The sequence below is a fragment of the Pogona vitticeps genome, chromosome 2, assembly GCF_051106095.1.
Source record: "Pogona vitticeps strain Pit_001003342236 chromosome 2, PviZW2.1, whole genome shotgun sequence".
NCBI lineage: Eukaryota > Metazoa > Chordata > Lepidosauria > Squamata > Agamidae > Pogona > Pogona vitticeps.
Genome location: NC_135784.1, coordinates 140662158 through 140675401, shown reverse-complemented (window position 1 = coordinate 140675401; position 13244 = coordinate 140662158). Strand labels below are relative to the sequence as shown.

The 13244-nt window shown below is 40.8% G+C and overlaps 1 protein-coding gene across 15 annotated transcripts in view; it reads left to right on the top strand.

The window, feature by feature from the left end:
- The window catches only part of RBFOX3 (RNA binding fox-1 homolog 3), a 471477-nt gene that overhangs the window by 412107 nt on the left and 46126 nt on the right, over window positions 1-13244 (top strand). Inside the window, exon 4 of one of the 15 annotated variants that reach the window (XM_072990695.2) lies at window positions 4491-4622. The exons of 13 other annotated variants lie outside the window; for them this stretch is intronic. The gene's annotated coding sequence lies outside the window, so the exon portion shown is untranslated. Of the gene's footprint in view, window positions 1-4490; window positions 4623-11904; window positions 13243-13244 lie in introns of those variants that run through there. One more of the 15 variants, XM_072990696.2, reaches the window with a different exon arrangement.

Here is a 13244-nt window from a genome sequence, read left to right as displayed (position 1 = left end):
CCCCGTTTTTTGGTGTATGATCCCAGAAAGTTGCATTTAAGATTCCTTCCTGGCTGAATAGCTCAGTGAGCTGGAGCACCTGGCTATGGAGCCAGAGGTCAAGAGTCTATTTCCTTACTGTGCTTCCTAGGAGAAGAGCCAGCCTGTGCATTATTGGGCTAGCTGTACAATCCCAGGGTGTCTGCAGAACAAGGGAATGGTAAACCACTTCTCAGCACTTTCTACCTAGAAAGCCCTGGAAAGATACTAACTCAGTGGCAAGTGGGGGGGGGGGCAATGCCACGACTGGCACTGTCAAGTTGGTAGTCTGGTGTTTAAAGCAGATCAAATATTGTGGTCCAATCTGCTTTTGCTAGTTGCTTTAGTTCTGTGTCTGGGATGGGAGTGTCGTTCATAGTGTCATATGTGTGGCCATTATGAGAGGGTAGAGCAACTGTGACACATTTTAGGGTCGTTATGAATTAGCATTAGATACACGAGAGGTTACGATCCTGCACACTTTGTTGTTGACAGTAGCTCTCGCTTTTGAAAAGAGATTTCTGGCACTCACCACTGTTCTGTACAGACATCCTGCCCCCCAGTGCTCTGGTGTTTCTGTTGGATGCCCTTCACTGTTTTTGTGCATATTTTAGGAGATAGCTCATTCATATTTTAGGAGACATCTCTTGGTTGGGACCATCCCCTATCCCTTGTTGCTTCAATGCTCTTGTTTTAACTGATCAGGAGGGTTTGGTTTGGTTTTGTTTGCCACCAGCTTCTGCAGCAGGTACACACAGACCTTGTTTTCCCCTGTGCCCAGCACCCCCCCCTTTCTCCCTTTGCACTTTTGCTATAACCTGATTCTGTGTAATTGTTCACCCTTTCCAAGTGGCCGCTTCAGCACTTTCCCACCAAGCAGAGCCAGAGCACTTTTCCCAGTCCTCACTGGCCCATTCACGGCACCTTGACAGCCACGAATCCCTGACGCCGACACCTTCTCGTTCTGTATCGATCCCCTCTCCTTTCCAATCAGCGCTGCCAGGGTGATGGATCAGAGAGGCTGTGGCCTTGTGCTCCTTCCATAACTCCCTCCCTCCCCTCACTGCTGATGCACTACAAAATGTGGGAACCTAGAGGGACAAATGAACTACCTCATCCTTCCGTGGAAGGAAGGATCAAGTAGAGAGGAGGAAGACGCAGGTCTTGCCGTCTGCCCAGAAATCCCAGCTCGGTCCCGTAAACTCCCCAGAAGTCTGCAATCTGTCGTGTGGCTATGCAGTTTTTGCAGCATGGCTTTTGAATGTTTCAGGCGTTTTCTGGCACTCCTTCTGGCCAAGACCTTAGCGGACAACCTGCCCCCCCCCAGCTCTGTGGGTGAAAAATCTACTGATAGGTGAGGATGATACCTCCCAGGATTTCTAGAAATGTCTGTGCTCTTACAACTTCTTACTATAGACTGTGCTGCTTCTGCCAACTTTCGTCCTGGGACATACATGATAATGGTGTGCATGTGATAAGTGTGGGTAGATGGGTGAATTTTATTTCCCTAGAATCAGCCAATTAAAAAAAAAACCCCGCAGAGCATACATTTTGCACTCAGAATGAAGTTACAAACATGGGTTGTGGATATTGTCCCCTTAATTTTCATAGCACCTTAATGTGTACCTGTTCCATCTTTTCTTGCTTAATGGATATTGTTTTGGAAAGGAAAAGAAATATGGAAGAAGCAGTGGGGAAAAGACTGGTTATCTATGGAAGGAGACAATGTCTGGCGTCCTGCCCCATAGTATAATGATGTGAATGAGGCAGGGCAGTCACACAATAAAAGCCTCATCTCAAAGTGGCACTCATCAGGGATACAGTGACGTCTGATACATTCAGATTTCCTAACTTCCAACTCACCTCAATCGAGAATTTTCCATTCTTTGATAAACTTTTAAAAATACCCACCTTTACTACTCTTGAGCTGGTGTTCATTCTTCTGTTTCTAAGGAGTATTGATTTGAACTGAGCTGGAATGATCAGTGTTTTGTTGTTCATTGTTGTTGTTTTGAGATTTTGGGAACATATGATCTTTGCATTCCTTGCATATCATCTGTGAGGAAGACACTGTAGAAAAATTTAGATGAAATTAAAGAGCTTCTGTTTGATGGTAAAGAAAGATGTATGCCTGACATTTGAAACAATGCTTTATAGGGAGCATAGTTACTTTTATCAGGTTACTTTCTTTTGGTAACGAGAGCGGAATGAAGTCACAATCAAATGTAACAGAGAATGCAAATGATGTTATTTTATTGGTTTAATTGGTAGCTTTTCTAGGTGCTTTGTAAAAGCATGTTAGAAGAATTCTGATAGGAATTTTTCTAGTTTTATATCTTAGGTTTTTCTTTACATATTGAGAAAGAAATGAACTGAGAAAGAAATGAACAATGATCACATTATATGACATGTCATTGTAGCAAGCAACAAAATAAATTCCCCCTTTTTAAAGCACAATAATTAGAAATAGGAACCAATTACTTTTTTAAAAGTAACTTTTCAGTTCTGTTGTCATTGCAGTGAATGAAATGCTAGTTTAGTCTTGCACCTTCTTTATGCTTCCAGTCTGCTTTTTTAAAGTATAATTCTCATATTTATATAATAAGTGGTGCTTCCTGTATGAATAATTAAAAAGGGATTTTTGGGGGGGAAATGCAAAACTGCAAAATAGTTTGGGGGAGGATTCTTGACAGTTTATTGGAGGGGGTGGTGAAGAACTCCTATCATACACACCAGGTTTCTGCTCAAATGTATATAACAAAGTTGTTCTTTTTCCCCAAAACTTGATTGTGGAGAGGAAAGGATAGATTAGTACTGATCCCGGTTAAAGTACTTCCACAATACCTATATTCCTCCATGTTCATTCTTTTCCTAAAGCAGTTTGCCACGTCTGTGCACCAAGGTGCTTTGGAATGTAAATCCTCCTTGCTGTGGCTTTTACTCTAGTAGGTATTGTACCATCCAAGGTCTTTAAATAGCTCTTTATAAAAACTTAGTTGCCAGTCAGTGCACTTTACAGCCAGATATGATGGGAACCTGTGTTCCTCCAGACATTGTTGGACTACATCTCTCGTTGTCCCTAAGAAAGGGGGATAAAAATAAATAATTTTTAAAAATCAAATTGATTTAAAAGACTTTTTAAAAATTAAACCATCCCCCCAAAAAATCCAATTTAAAAAAATTGAATTGTGATTTAAATTAAATCTGCCCTGTCCCTAACAGTTAGTTGGGCTAACAGAGGTTGGAGATGAGGGTAGTTAGCATTCAACAACATGTGGTGCCAATGTCTCCTGCGACATTGCTGGAACCAGTTGTATTGGCTCTTGCCTTTCCATTGGACCATTTCAGCAATGTGGAGAGGGGGGATCTGCTGCTTGGGTAACAGCCTATCCTCCATATTACCTTACCCGGGCTTCATGCTCTGGAGAGGACACTCCTCGATTCAGAGCATGTTACCATAGTCTCTCGAGACTGAAGGATGCCTATGGTGCCATCTCTGCTGTAATGGATAGAGGGGGGTGAGAGAGAGAGAGAGAGAGAGAGAGAGAGGCAGGCAGGTATAAGGCTGGCCCAGGACATTTTGCTGCCTGAAGTGGAGAAGGACATGGTGCTTCCACCTCAAGGTGTAGATAAGGTGCATAGTGTCCAGGTCAAATTATTACAGCACCTGAAATATCTCACAAGTGCCCTTTCATAACACACAAAATCTCCTGGTCTGAGATGGCAATCTCACTTTGCCTAATGCTAAAGCTGACCCAAAATCAGTCGGGGGGGGGGACCCTCTTTCTACAGATTAGGAGATAGGGCAGATTCGAGGGAGTCAGGGACTAACGATAACAAAAGAAATCATAAGCAAAAGAGTTTCAATTTCTTTATTCCCCCACCCTATCCACTCCCATTTCAGACGATGATGAAGAAAGGAAAGTATTGTTTAATAACAACCTGCTGCTGAAAAATAACTAAAGCTGAGAAGTAGCTACAGCAAAACAAAGGTAAACTAGTGAGGGCTGCTGCAGTAAGTGCTCTGTTTGCCCATTGTCAAATCAAGGATAAGTGTCTTGAAATCTTAGTCTGTACTAAATCTACAGCTTTTCCACTTCATCTCATGTCAAAGAAAAAAGCAGTCAAATGTCCGGATCTTTTTTAAATAAAACCTGCCAACATATGGCTACCCTGCAGTTAATAGATAGGTGCATCCAAACTGCCTTGGTGAGCTTGGGGGTGGAAGGAAGTTTTGGATTACATGCTGCAGATACTCAGAGCAATGCAGGCAAAATGGAGCCAGCTAATGGTGAACACTTAGAGCAGATGTAATCTGAGGTTGTGTACTGCCTTTCCCTGTTAGATACACCAAGCTTCTTTGTATAGTGGTCAGTTTCTAAAGTTTTATAAAGTCATGAAAGAAAGTTGATGTAGACAGTGGAGGAAATACTGATAGAATCTGTATGAATTGTCTCTTTTACTTGTTCCAGATGGCCAGGTGGGTTCTTCTCAAAATGCATAGTTCTGCTATGGTCATGAAGAATAAGAATGGGGTGTGTTTCTCTTGTATGAAGCCTGACTCCCCTCTGGTTTTCAACTGCTAGATCAGCACATAGGTACAGGTAGGGCCAGCTTTTTATTGAAATTACCACAGCCAGCATCTTTTGACCCCTTTCTATTTCATAGGGCCCTCCATAGCAACACCCCCAATCAACTCTGTTCCTCTCCCACCCTGGCAGTTGTTCCTTCGCCACTGTTTCTGCGGTAGCTCACGGGCTTTGTTAGCACTATGTGGTTCAAATGTCTGATTAGTCGTTAGGAGACCAAGGGGTCAATTTGCCAGAGCTCCTTCCTCTCCATTTAACTAATTTAACTGTGGAATTGTTACAAATTCCATTTTATTAGAGCCCTGTTTCTCAGTCCAATTGAATTACCCAAATCTCATTTTCTCAGAAGTGCTGAATATGTAATTAGAGGGAAAAATTATGCTCCTGATTCCTATTAGTTTGGTGCCATGTGTGTGTGTGAGAGAGAGAGCGTGTCCGCGTGGGGGCAACCCATTGCCTGTGTCTGAGCAAATGCAAGGCTGTATATGTATGTGTGTTTTTGTGTGTGCCTCTACCACTGTGTCTAGAATTGTAGGTGTTTTTCAGTGCTTCATAATGGTCTGCGAGGGTGGATAAATTGTAGGAATATGGATATAGATATGGATGTGTATGCCCATTGCTATATGCCAGACAGTGTTGCCGTACGGCTTGACAAAGGACAGACCGTCCTTTTATTTGAATGCCTGTGAAAGTAAAATCCTCTGTTTGAGGTTGCTTCTGATCAAAGTTCTTTTTGAAGATAAAGAACTCAAAGATGGAAGAAGAGAGGTCTGCAAGTTGTCTATGAGTCATTGTCAGTAGCTGGACAGGAGACTGAACAGGGCCATTGGACACTTGGTCACAGCCTTTTCCAGCTATACCAAGACCGTTGTATGTCTATTTAAAGTATAGTAATTATTTCCAAATTTGCATACTTGTAAATTAGTATATGCAGCTTTTATGTGAGCACGTTCTCTCCTTCACCCTCTTCTTTGGTGGTATATCTCCCCTTTTCTTTTAGCAATGCGTAAGTCGCTGTCCTAATGCCAAAAAGTGTTTTGTCCGTGTATATGCATTGTCGTATGTCAAGGAGTCTGCGTCCCCATGGTTTGGTATGACAAAGCATAGTTTGTACTGCAGATCATATTGTGATGGAATTTTTTCCCCTGTGATAATCATGAATTTTATGTGGCTAACAAAAGTAAAAGATATATACAGGAGTTGTGGTATTTCTGATGCCATGGTTGTGTTCGTGCACAGATATTCATCCATCCAAATAAGGCAGACATCCATTTAGGTCAGTAACAATTTATTTAAAATATCTGTCTGGTCCTTCATATTCATTGCTGCATATAAATGGAAGGAGCAACAAAAGATTGTGTCTTCCTATTTATGTGACAGACGGCTTACCATTCTGTTCCCCAAAACTGATACCAATGAGTTCCTCTTAAACTTTTTTGAGCATGTTGACCTCAGTTCCTAATAAATTATACCTGGCTCATCATCAGCCTTGACTTATTTTCTATGAAACAAGCAACAAGCATCTCTCCCCTCATCCCTTTCAGATGCATAAAAATTGTTGGTGTTAATTGATTTTGTAGGGAATCCAGTTTATTGTTCTCTGTTCAAAATGGGCTAAGCCCACATAACACGACAAGAGAAGAGTACTGAGAGAGATGCCGAATATGATTGGAGTGAAATATGAATAAGTGAAAACTATGAAATGCAGTTTCTAGTAACTGCCTGCTCTGTCATTTTACATTCTCTCTCACAAACACATAGGAAAATAGAAAACTGTTTTATACCAGTGCAGACCATCCATCCATCTAGTCCAATATGAGTAGTTTAACTGGCAGTAATTTCCCTGGATGTAGAAAGGCATTTGACTTCACTCACTATCTAATCCTTTTAAAAAAACACACAACAAAAACTGGACATGACAGGGCTTGAACCTGGGCCTCAGAGACATCACACTCTTTGCCATTAAACTATCATCACACCCTCTCCAAGCTCTTGATTCCATGCTATATTTAATTTTCTACTATATTTATCCTGCTCTTCTATTACACTACCCATAGCAACTCAAAAGATTCCCCCTGACCTCTTTTATCCTTGCAGCAGCCCTGTGAGGGGAGGTTTGTCTGGTGCAGGGTCACCCAGTGAACTTTACAGCTGAGTGTCTGTGACCTTAGATCTCCTCAGTGCTAGTCTAATGTTTCAATGACTGTGCCACTGGCTTGCCATTAATCTGAATTGATTTGATAACACATTGTTGTTGTTGCGGTGGTGGTGGTGGTGGTGGTGATGATGATGATGATGATGAAAACCCAGGCACAGTCAAAATGATAAAAACGTTGACTGGTATTATATAACAGATACAAGTTTTAACCAAAAATTTCAGTGTCTGTTAAATAACGGCGCACTATGCATGCTGTTCCTAATATTGCCATTATTTGTAGCTCTGATAGTGTGATTTCTCAGATCTGCAACTGCTTATAGTACTTGATATTGTTCCCAAAGCCCCAATGACTATGGAGACCACTGAAGTGTATTGCTTTCAGAGGCAAGATGTTTCGATTGCCAGGTCTCTGTGCTTTGTTAGTTTTTCCAATTCTTTATTTTCAACTCAGGCGTCCCCTGGAATTGCGATGTCAATGATTCGGACATTTCTTCATTCTATTACTAATATGTCTGGTATGTTATGTTCAGGGTGTCTGTCCGTTTGAATCCGGTAATCCCACAAGATCTTGACTTCCTCATTTTATTACACCACCTCTGCCTGATGTTCCCATGGGTTTTTGGAGGCCAGCAAGTTACGTTTTTTGCATAATGACCAGTTCACTAACTTTGCCACTCTGTCATGTCTATCTTTGTGATCTATTTGTGCAATCTTCGGACATTCACAGTTGAGGTGTGACACAGTTTCATCTTTTTCTTGGCAGAGTCGACATTTGCTGTTAGCACCGATCCCTTGGATCTTAGCTTTCATCACATTGGTTTGGAATCTTGTGCAACAAGCCTTCAGTTTCATTTTTAAGGGTCCCCAGTTTTAGCCATGCCCTGTTTTAGCCATGTTGAATTATGAGCATGCTTTCTATCAATATTTCTCAGATGTTGTCCATGTAGACATTTATTTTTCTAGCTGTTTTAATTTATTATCTTTCTTATATTGAGACTTTGTTTGTTTGTTTTTGTTTTCAAAATATTCTCCATTTTCACTGCCTTAAGTAATTTTTCTCTGCTTGTATATAATCATGTAGGCTTTTTTTTCTCCTCTACTACCTGCTGATTTTTTGTGGTAAATATAATGTTGACATCATTTTTAGGTGTAGTGTGTGAATTATTATTATTATTATTATTATTATTATTATTATTATTATTATTATTATTATTATTATTATTATTATTATTATTATTATTATTATTATTATTATTATTATTAGGAATGGCCTGTAGCTTTGCTAAAACCTTCAAAGATGTATGAAGAAGGCTCAAGGATTCTGATTTCTAACTATTTTTTATAGAACCTGTGATGAGAACTGGATGTGCTCCAGGGTATTTGGTTGCTTGGAAAGGACAGTAGTGTCCAAAAATTCATCCTGTCTCCTAAGTATTTCTTCTCCATTTTTCTTGTTTCCCTCCCTTCGACCCCTGGGACCAACCATCTCCTCAATCTGTTCCTTAAATTAGTTATTGACTAAGGTCACAGAAGGTTCAAAATCCTCTGATTTAAAGATGACAAGCTCCCCTGTGAGAAGAGCTGATGTCATAATTTCTAACCATTTTCAAATGCAAAATCTCTTGGGCTTTCAACATAAGTTAAATATTCATTTTTCAAAGTGGCAAGACCTCTCCTGATTTCCTCCTGGAACTTACCAGGAGGTAATAGGGTTACATATCTTAACAAAGAGACAAATAGGAAACTCTTAGTGGCAAGTCTCACCAGAAGGTGGTTTAGCTAAAAAGTGAAATATGAGTTCTGAGTTTCACTTTGATGGGCCGTTGAAGTGAGCAAAGGAATAGATTAAACTACACCACACGTTGCCCTTGTCACATCATGTCATCTGGGTAGATTAGAACATAGCTGTTACATTGTTCATAATCCTGTAAAATTTTGCAGTCATTCAGTTATATTCTTTCATAGGAACACTTTTTGATAAATTCATTCTTAAGAATACAGTACCATGTTACCCTATTGCTATTTTCCCATTCTGAGTCCATGAAATGACCAAATGAAGGAGCCAGCTTGTGTCCTCAATAACTATCCAGGCACTTGCCAGTTATCTATCACAGAGAAGACAAAATCTGTCCATTCAAATATAAAACTGTGTATAGAGAAATAAAAATTATCCTACACTGTCTTACCTCCAGATCTTCATATTGGGCATTGCCGAAGAGTTTGAGATTTTCTCTCGGAGAAAAGGAAAAGTGGTTGTTGGTGAATCTGGAACAGTAAGGGAACAGGGAACTGCCGTTCTCCTCCCACATCAGACGCTGTGACCTTAGGACAAGATTTGGATCAAGAAGAAGTGCAGGGGCTGGTTGGGGCAGAAAAATAGCTTGGGAACAACAGGGAAGGGCTGGGGTTTTTGACGAACAATTCATTTAATATTAAGTTGTAATTCTATTGTGTGTCAAAATTTATTGCACTCTGTTCAGAGAACCTCTGGGATAGGTTGAAGTTTCGCCTCAAATAGCTAAAATCCACCCTAGAGTGTCTTTTAATAGTATTTTTATGGAGCTTTCAAATGACTTATCTCCAGAGAAGGACTCAAGGAAAGCCCCAGACAGACAGACAGACAGACGCGCACACACACACACACAGAGAGAGAGAGAGAGAGAGAGAGAGAGAGAGAGAGTAAACACAATCCCAATTGTATGCCCATGATTTTCTAAATGTAATAACGTGTTAGCACGGAACAGTGCCCTGTGCGTGCTGTGTGGTTTTAAGGGTAGGCGTTGCTGAGCATCGGTCAAGGGTCCAGTAACAAAAGAGCCTTCTGGATTTGTTTCTCCTCTTCAGTATTATAACATGCTTGTTCCCCTTCCTTTTTTGCTGTGATCCAGACAACAAGAACTGCGGATGTCACTGCAATAGATGTCTGAACACCCTAGGAAAAAAAAACTCATCCTGTTTGGCAGGCTTGTGAAATTTTCATTGGGCAATGTCACTTGTGTCTTTAATAGCTGCCCAGCAAGCAGTTATTGAGCAGTGGAAGCTTTTCCCTTACCGCCTCTCCATGCCAAAGAAAACTTCACTCGGTGAATGTTTGCTTGTCACGCAGATCTCGAATGCCACAGAAAACCTGCCTGCTAAAAAATTAGCAACTCTAGTGACTGAAGCCTGAGAACAGTGAAAAAACAAAGAGGGAGCTTATTATACCCTGTCACTTGAAGGCAGTCTACAACTGGATTCCCTTTCACTGCTAATACACCACTGTACCACACTGCTGTTCCCATTGAGGTTGATACTCTGTGGCCAGATGGTAATGAATGCAGTGCAAGATGCATTTATTATTTGTTAATATCATTTACACCCCACTTTTCCTTCAGTGCATTCAAGGTGGCAGGCATAGCTCTCCTCCTTCCTTTTCTCTCAAAACAATCCTGTCAGGTAGGGAAGACTTGAGAGGCTGTGACTGGCTCAAGGTCATCTCATGAGTTTCATGACCAAGTTGGGATTGAAATCCAAGTACCGTAGCTTCCTACGCTAGCAGCTACAGCAGACTTGGGCTCTCCTGTGTTATAGGGCAGACAGTTGCCATACACGCCAGTGCATAACGTTACAACTGCAGGGCAAGAAGGAGGAGTTTCAGAAGTCACGTGTGTTTCATCCTTTACTTTTACTGTGTTAGGCATTTATCAGATACCTCAGTAACGGCTGCAGTTGTGAGAAATGTGGAAGACCACGGTTGTCACTTTCGTCTGGGTTCCTTTGTCTTTATTCTTTTTTAGTTCTAAACATATATGGGGCTTCAGGAGTACATCTTTTAAAATGGAACGGCTGTGTGGTTAATTCACAGCTGCACACTGAAAATTAGCCTTCGCACACCTCCATGGCTGATCAGTTGCTCCTGCTATTGAAGGAAAAGGGATAAAGAAGAACTGTGGGGGTTTCCCCTACAAATTCCTCCCCACAATCTAGGGTCAAAGGTGAAGCTACACACACACACACACACACACACACACACACACACACACACACACACACACACACACACACACACATATATATATACACACACACACACACACACACACACACACACACACACACACACACCCATTTGGAGCTCATCTAACTCATTCATGCAAAGAAATTGTGATCCCCAGTAAGGAAAAGTGGTGTGGGGAAAACAATTTGTGAATATTTTTTTTTCCTTTTAAATTCTCTTTGTTTTGAAAAAGTGTCCAGCCTGAATGGCTTTCTGTCCTTTTAACATTCATTTACATTGGAGGCTAAAGACTTTTAGAATCTTTATATTAAAATGCAGAGCTTATCTTAACAAGGGAGGACATTCCTCCCTTGTTACTGCCATTGTCTTTTGCAAGGCTTTGAAAGTATGCACTATGCCAGGGGCAGTTATATTAGTTTCTTAATACAGAACTGAACTTAAATGCTGAGGAATTCCATGATAGAAAATAGAGGGGTTGTAGGTTGTAATTGAGGTGTATGAAAGTCTTGTGTGTAAGAAAAAAAATTGACTAAGAACAAAAGCTGCATCCATATGAAATGAACTCTTGATGTCTCCGCATCAATTCAGGGTTGTAATCACTTTGTGCCACAATCCCAGGACAATTATATAATTCTTTCCTCCTTGATGCGGCTTGTTTTTTTGTGCCAATGCAGTGAAAACAGTTTGAGTCAAGGACTATCATGTTACAAGAAGCATGAGGATGCCACCAGAATTATACCCCATGTCATGTTCTCCCAATCTGTCATACGTACATATGTACATACATAACGTACATAACAAAACTTTCCCTCTGTACTGATGCCATCACTGCACCACCCTCCATTAACAGCTGCTAGCCAAAGATGAGGAATGTGGCAAAGAAAAATACACACATTTTGGAGAGTGAGAAAACGCAAAATGGAAAAGTCATTTTTGGCAGAACCAGCCTGGTTTTTGTAACAAGGAGTCCTGCCATCCTACAGATTGTTTGAAATCTTGTGTGAAGTGCCTAATAAGCTGAGAAAACTACACCGAAACGTAGACATGACTACTATGTTAATATTAATCTTCTATTATGTGTTGTATCTTGAAAAGTTCTTTTGCCCTGACTGCTTTTTGATACCTTTATTTTCTTCTACAAGAGAACAGAGATTTCAGCTGAGTTCATGAGTCTGAAACCCCTCATAGCTTTGTAGCTTAGAAAGAAAGAAAGAAAGAAAGAAAGAAAGAAAGAAAGAAAGAAAGAAAGAAAGAAAGTAAGTAAGTAAGTAAGTAAGTAAGTAAGTAAGTAAGTAAGTAAGTAAGTAAGTAAGTAAGTAAGTAAGTAAGTAAGTAAGTAAGTAAGTAAGTAAGTGTCTATAAACATTTTTATTTTTAATGTGATCCCAATCCTAGCCAGAAAGAAGAAGGTATCTTTGCAGTGATTGTCCTCATCTATAGTCTCTCTTGGACAGAGTGGCATTCCACAATTTGGGTTGAGTTAGGGACTCAAGCATCCCTGCCTTTGTACTGTATATTAGAGGTGTTCTGAGCATACACTTTGTCTGTTGTGTCCTGGGGATTCTGGGTGCTGCACTGTGTAAGACTGGAAAATTACTCCATCCTCTGTACCTGAAGCAGCTCCATATATGGAACTGACCCCTTGCCTCACCTCCTGCCAGTTTAGAAGAAGCACAGATCAACACTGCCAGCCTGCACACCCTAAACGGAATCTTTCCCTTCCAATGAGGCAGAGGCCATAGTTGGCAGGCCTACTCAGTGTCACAGAGCAGGAGGCTCAGTCAGTGCCCCCCTATTTTGCACACTGTCCCCCATTTTGCCTCTGTTACACAACATTATCATCCCATCACACTCTAAAATATACATGAAGTTGGCTGAATGCAGATGAAATTGCACCATTTACAGCATTAATATTTCATGCTGTCTCAGCTCCTTGCTTTCCGGTTAAGGAAGCCAAGAATCAGACACACACACCCGCCACCATAGAGTGGCAAGTTATCTTGTGCTTTCTGGCCCCATGATACGGTAGGTATGCACATGCCCCCCCACATGCAAACGTGCATGTGTCTGCACATATTTATGTGCATGCATTCAGAGTAGCAGAGAAGAAATACGTACATGCCCTCAAATGGAAAGTACTCTCCTATAGTTTTGAGAAGTGATTTGTACCATTATTTTCTGCCGTTCCGGCTAGCAATGAGCTTTTTCTCACCTGAAGCACACACTAGCAAATCTCTAGGATAAGCATCTTAAGACTTACTTTCTGAATGCCAGCAGTCTGAGTTCTGTCTGATTTGTTCCTTTTCTTTCCACCCCTGGCATTATTTAGGATGTCATTTTTGTATCACTGAACATCCAGATTCCTAGGTGGTAAGATGAGAAAGAAAGTGAAGTAGAATGAACATGAGCATGCTTGCTGTTTTATCATATGGGTGAAATATGAAGAGGAGACAGGAGATGGGGTCTGCTTGCTTTTTGAGGT